At 36.0% G+C, this 6,075-nt stretch overlaps 1 protein-coding gene across 2 annotated transcripts in view; it reads right to left on the bottom strand.

Moving 5' to 3' along the window:
* Positions 1 to 5,442: 5,442 nt before the first annotated feature.
* The window catches only part of zgc:162952 (PKc_LIMK_like_unk domain-containing protein), a 38,575-nt gene continuing 37,942 nt past the window's right edge, over positions 5,443 to 6,075 (bottom strand). For both annotated transcript variants that reach the window (XM_031300422.2, XM_031300423.2), the window contains one exon: positions 5,443 to 6,075. This exon is cut by the window's right edge and continues 413 nt beyond it. The gene's annotated coding sequence lies outside the window, so the exon portion shown is untranslated.

Genomic DNA, 6,075 nt, shown 5'->3' with positions numbered 1-6,075 from the left:
ATCCCTGTTACTCCTAGGGAGTTTTCGATGCTATCCCCACAGGTGTAATTGCACTTTTTAGAGGTTTTAAGGCGGATGTTAATCTCCCTGTTGCAGGTAATGTACTTGATACTGAGGTTGGTAGAAGTTGCTTCTCTCCACACTGTAAGAATGTTAACAAAATAATTCGTCAACTTTTTCAACATGACATAATTTGTACACCCTCCTCTTTATCACACTGGTCCAGCTTTGTTGGAGATATATGTTGAAACAAGGTCTGGCTTGTCTGGCTTGCATTGTTTTACCCAACCAACCACTATTTACAGAAGCTCAAAAAGGACATTAGTGTAAACTGTATATTCTGTGGAAATCAAAGAGAAACTCTTGTGCATTTATTTTGGTTATGCCCTCATACTAAATTACTGTTGAGTAAACTGTCTCGATACTTATTATTATACCTATTTAATCAACCTGATTTTAATTTTGACCAAATTTTACATTCATAAGTCCAAATTCCAAAACAAAACACCTAACTTCATAGATCTGTCCATTCCCATTAAACACTATATATCTACTATATCCTGTTGCAGTAATAAGAAGGCTGTTAGAACACACATACTATTTGTACTTTTCAAATGCTTTATGTAAATTGAGTTGTTTTCTTTCTTTTTATTTGTTTTATTTTTGTATCTCCCCTGGCGTACTTGACCTGTTTGTATTGTATACACTTGTGGCTGTATAGTTGTTATGTGCTTAATAAAAAAATAAATAAAAAAATCTCAGCTCAAACACAAACTGAAATAAAAACAAACACAAACAGAAAATAAAATAAAAAAAACTTTGATTTGTTGGAGATGTATTTGGTGGTGTCAGGTTGTGTACTGGATATATCTATTCACTATGACTCCAAAAAGCTATGCTAATCAGTTATATAATATATTTTTGACAATGGTAATATGAGTACTAATGATGAGTATGAGGAAGATATTCTAATAGTGAGACTTGTCCATTGCCACCATAGTTGAAAGACCTTGATATCCTGACAGGATTTTCAGAATGAGATGATTACTGATTGAATAGATTACATGAAATCTTTGAATTGTAAAAAAAAAAAAAAAAAACGCACAATAAATGAGGACAAAGAAACAGACTAGAAAATGCATTTTCTGCAGAAAATACTTGTGAATGCTGAGTAGCTAAATTGCTAACGCTAAACTGGATTGCTAGCTTAAATTCGTAAGAAGAAGGTGAAGTAGTGATAATAGTTGGAAGTGGGAACGGTTTTAATTGGTATGAATTGTATTTAAAAGTTGTATAACACCACTAATGTCAAAAAAATGTGGAATAATGAATGTGTTTTTTTTAAAACTCTAATGCTAAACTGAATGAACTTAAAATTCCCATCATGTGCTGAAAGAGCTGAACATTTTGATATCTGAATGATTTTTGTAGCTGAACCATAGACCAGTCCGTGACATTTCTCATTGATTTCTAAAGAGCCCAAATGAAGCTCAAAGTGAGCAGTGCTGATGTCAGGAGGCGAGGGGTGGGTGGAGGTAAGGTGGGCTGAATGAAGTGGGGTTGCTAGGACCTACGCCCACCTTGCTGGAAGCTCCCGAGTTAGCAATGGCTAAGAAGCTAGTATAGGATAAGCTACTCTATTGCTAGCCCTTTGGGCTTGCTGCTTGCTCGGCTACTGCAGACACGTTCCTCCCGGTCCGTAATTTACTCGTTAGTCCCAGCTTGTTTGAGGTAAGTTAACCCAAAATTATAAAACAAAACATAATATAATTATTTGTTATTGCGATGAACACTAAAAGATACAAGTCCTATATTGATGGCTAACTTAGCTTACCTGCAGGCCCTTCTCCCTGCTCATGAGGAGAGGGCTCGGCCGTTAGTATTGAAATTGTGCATATTAATGATTTTAACATTGGTAGATTATTATCTTAAATATGACTGTTTAGAAAAAAACTTGACTTTAAAAGTTGTTTAAAAGGACAACAAAAATGTATTTGCTGTCATCTATATTTTGATATTTAGGCTCCCTTGCTCCATTTTATCCTACAGATGTGATATAATATTATTGTCTACCTAAACATACAGCTAACTGAAATTTTTCATTACCTAAAGCATTAATTACTCATACGCCTAAAATAGCTTTACATGCTGACATTTTTCTGCAGACACCAGATATCAAACAAAAGTGAACTTTTTTTTAACACTTTATTTTTGCGAATTTTCCATTCATCAAACAATACATTGACATATCAACCCAAATTATACAAATAAACAGGAAGATACTAGGTCGAGAACATAACAAAAAAACTAAAACAAAAGGCAGCAACATCTAAAACAACCACGAGCATCCTAGTCTGTTTAAGCAAGGAAGACAGATCACCAATAAATGCATGGGTTTATAGTTCCAGGCCGGGTAAATTATTCACATAGTTTATTAATGGGTCCCAGGTTTTGTAAAATCTCCTAGTACAGCTATTGAGGGTGCATCTGATTGTTTCTAGCTTGACGTTCATCATCAAATCTTTAATCCATTGGTTATGTGATGGAGGAAATACATCCCTCCAATTGAATAGAATAGAGCGTCCAGCTAAAAGAGAGGGAAAGGCAACTTTAAATGAGCAGGAAGATTGTAATCCTCTGAGAATATAGATTATTTCCCATTGTTCCCGAATATGAGATATAGAGGAATTATATCTTTCCATGATCCAAGTATAATTCATTGACACTCTACCTTTATGTACCTTATTGCCCCTTAACAAAGAATCCAGACATGATAGAGTGGGGATAGTTGGAAAATTTGCAAACTCAAAGTCCCTAATTTGTAAGTAGTAAAAAAAAGTGAATATTAGTCAATTTTAATTTTCTGGATATTTGTTCAAATCTGGCAAAAGTGCCATCAATTAAGTCCCTGATGGTGTGTATACCCCTGTCATACCAAATTTGGAAGCCTTTGTCTAATAAAGACAGCTGAAATATGTGATTATTTATTATGGGTGAGTATATAGAAATGTTCGGAATACCCAATAGTTTTTTTTAACTGTAACTTGCGTAGTGATTGGGTTACAATTAGATTTCCATTAATATCATTGATTTGTTATGGCAAAGATGTAGTAAAGCAGGGAGCGAGTGTGGCCTGCTGATGGCCGTTTTATTCTGAAGCCACGCAGGGGTTGTACCATCCCAATCCTTTAGCCACAGGGAGATAGCATTACAATTTGCAGCCCAGTAATGTGAGCCCAGGTTTGGAAGGGACAGCCTCACTAGTCTTTTTGGTCTTTCCAGAAATTATCTCTTATATGAGCTGATTTACCGTTCCAAATAAAGGTAGTTATCATCTGATTGAATGCTTTTTAAAAATGATTGCGGTATAAAAGTAGGTATCACTAGAATTTGGGAAAAATATTCATCTTTACAGAGTTTGTTCTTCCAATAAGAGATGAATAAAGCAGACATCATTTCATATCTATTTTGCACTATTCCAGAAGAGGAGCGAAATTACCTTTAAATAAACTGTAATAGGATTTAGTCATCATTACCCCCAAGTACGTGAAGGAGTTAGCTGAGAGTTTAAATGTTAGATTGTGATAATATTCAGCATTCCTACTAATGGGGAAGTACTCACTTTTATTGAAATTAAGTTTATACCCTGATAGAGTGGATCTCCTTGTTTGGTCCCTCTGTGAGAAGAGATAGAGTTGGTATAAACTAAGGCATTTGGACCCGTGTAAACAAACTTGATTAGATGAATAAAATTAGGACCATATCTATATTTACATTTTTTATAAAACTCCATGGGGAAGCCATGGGCTTTTCCACCCTGCAGGGACATTATTGTAGTGACAATTTCATTGACTGTGAGATTCTATTCCAATTCCACTTTAGAGTCACAGCTGATTGTAGGATTATGTACATTAGAGAAAAAAGCATCAAATTGGTTATGAACTGGTGTTAAATCTGAAGAATATAGTTTAGAGCAGAACACTTGGAAATGGTCATTAATAGTTTAATTAATTAGTTAATTAGTTCGTAAAATCTGCTACGGGACTTAGGCAGTGGTTAAGATCCACCTCAGTTTGTAAACCTACTCGTTTCTTGATCAAATCGGGTCAGAGAAGAAGATATGAGTCCGTCCAAGGTCTTGATTTTTTGAAGATACCGCGTCAATACTTCTACGAAATATTTTTTTCTAACATATGCATTGTGAGAAATAATTTTACCTCTTAGATATGCTGAGTTGGTAGCATTGTGTTTATACTTACAGGGGCATGGTCAGAGATCACAATTAGATTATCTTTACAGTCTGTGATTACACAAAAAATCTATCCTGCAAAAGGACTTGTGTACATTGGAGAAAAAGAAGTACTCCCTCTTAGTGGGAATTTTAAACCTCCATGGGTCTATGAGTTTATGCGAGTCCATAAATGCCTGGATCACTTGTACTGATTTAGATGATCTGATGTACAATGAGAGGAACGATCTAAAACCGAGTCTATGGCAAGATTGTAATCCCCAGATAAAATCACATGACTATCCAGACTAGGGATAGAGCTCAACATGTTTTAAAAAAAATGTTCGTCATCAAAGTTAGTGGCGTAAATATTGACTAGTACTAAGGGGAGTTGAAACAGCTTCCCCACAACAATTACATATCCCATTTGGATCCAAAATAGTGTTTGATGCAATGAAAGGAACATTTTGGTGAATGAGTATCGCTGCACCTCTGCTCTTAAAATTAAGATGGTCTTTACATCGAAGGTGAGTTTCCTGTAAAAATGCTATGCCTACCCCAAGATATTGTAGGTGAGAAAGAACCTTTTTTTTCTTTGGACTGCATAATTGAGACCTTTTACATTCCAGCTTATTATATTTACATTAACATTACCTGGCACTGAGTATAAATTACTATGTGTCATTATTACTACTCAGTGTAAATATATAAGTGCCTATCCAACTTGAATGACAAAGACCACAAGTGAGTGCATGTGCTGCATAATAAAAGCATACACAATACAAGCACAACTACGTTTAACATGTAATGAACAACACATCTAGCCTGGTCCTACCAGACTCTGGTCCATTAGCCTAGTCCTACCAGACTCTGGTACAGGCGGGTACTCTGTTGAAGTTTAAAACTATTGGTTCTGCCCAGAGCTACTCTGGATCTGCCATAACCAATCGCTAACGTTTGGTCGTGATGGTGGCTTAGCATCGCTAGCATTAGCCTTAGCCAACTCCTTCACCACTAATGGAGCGAGCTGGAAAATCAAACTGTTCCCGAACCCCGTGGGGAGGAGGGCCACAACATCATGGCCCCCAACACAACTCAGCAAAGATTGTTCTTGCTCGGGCTTTAACTTCTGGATATTCGGCAGCGTTGCCACAACGGACCGAATGGCTTCGCTCGCATCTTTCTCCGCCGCCATTACGGAACTACAACTCAAACTAGCGCACAACCTCAATGTCATCATTCTGTGTGTGTGTGTGTGTGTGTTTAAAAAAAACTAAACCTGTATCTGTGAGCTAAAAAGCTGGAATAGGATAGAAACCAAATGTGGCTTTTGTAAAAGTTTTCTTTTGCAGCGTCCTAAAAAATGACTGAGACACACACAGACCAGAAAGTAGTGAATACTGGTAGGGTTAAAGCAATCCCAAAGAAGATGCAGAGTAAGAAAACAACTAAAACACTTAAATGCACATGTTCAGATCAAACTGAAAAATAACAACATATTATCATATGATATAGACAAAGCGAAAACAGATGTGGCCAATCATTTTTGTGATTTCATTGTGAAAAATGTATGGTTCTTTTGCTAAAATCCAGAGAATAACTTGAAAAATGCAGTCACCACGCTGAATAAAGGCTTACAAGAGTTTTTCTTTGTTCCTGAAAAGCTGACATGTTGGAGGTTTTCAGTGTTATTCCAGAAAAATATAACTTCATGGAAATAATAAATAGCTTAAAATGAGACCAACATTAAATATGACTATAAACTGTGAACCTGAACACAGAGCAAATTTAACATCTGCAAGTTTGAGCTTTCTGTCAACTCTTTTCAAATACAACTTCAACTCTCT

This window comes from Sander lucioperca, chromosome 2, assembly GCF_008315115.2.
Source record: "Sander lucioperca isolate FBNREF2018 chromosome 2, SLUC_FBN_1.2, whole genome shotgun sequence".
NCBI lineage: Eukaryota > Metazoa > Chordata > Actinopteri > Perciformes > Percidae > Sander > Sander lucioperca.
The sequence above is the reverse complement of the archived record's forward strand: the minus strand, read 5'-3'. Positions and strand labels throughout refer to the sequence as shown.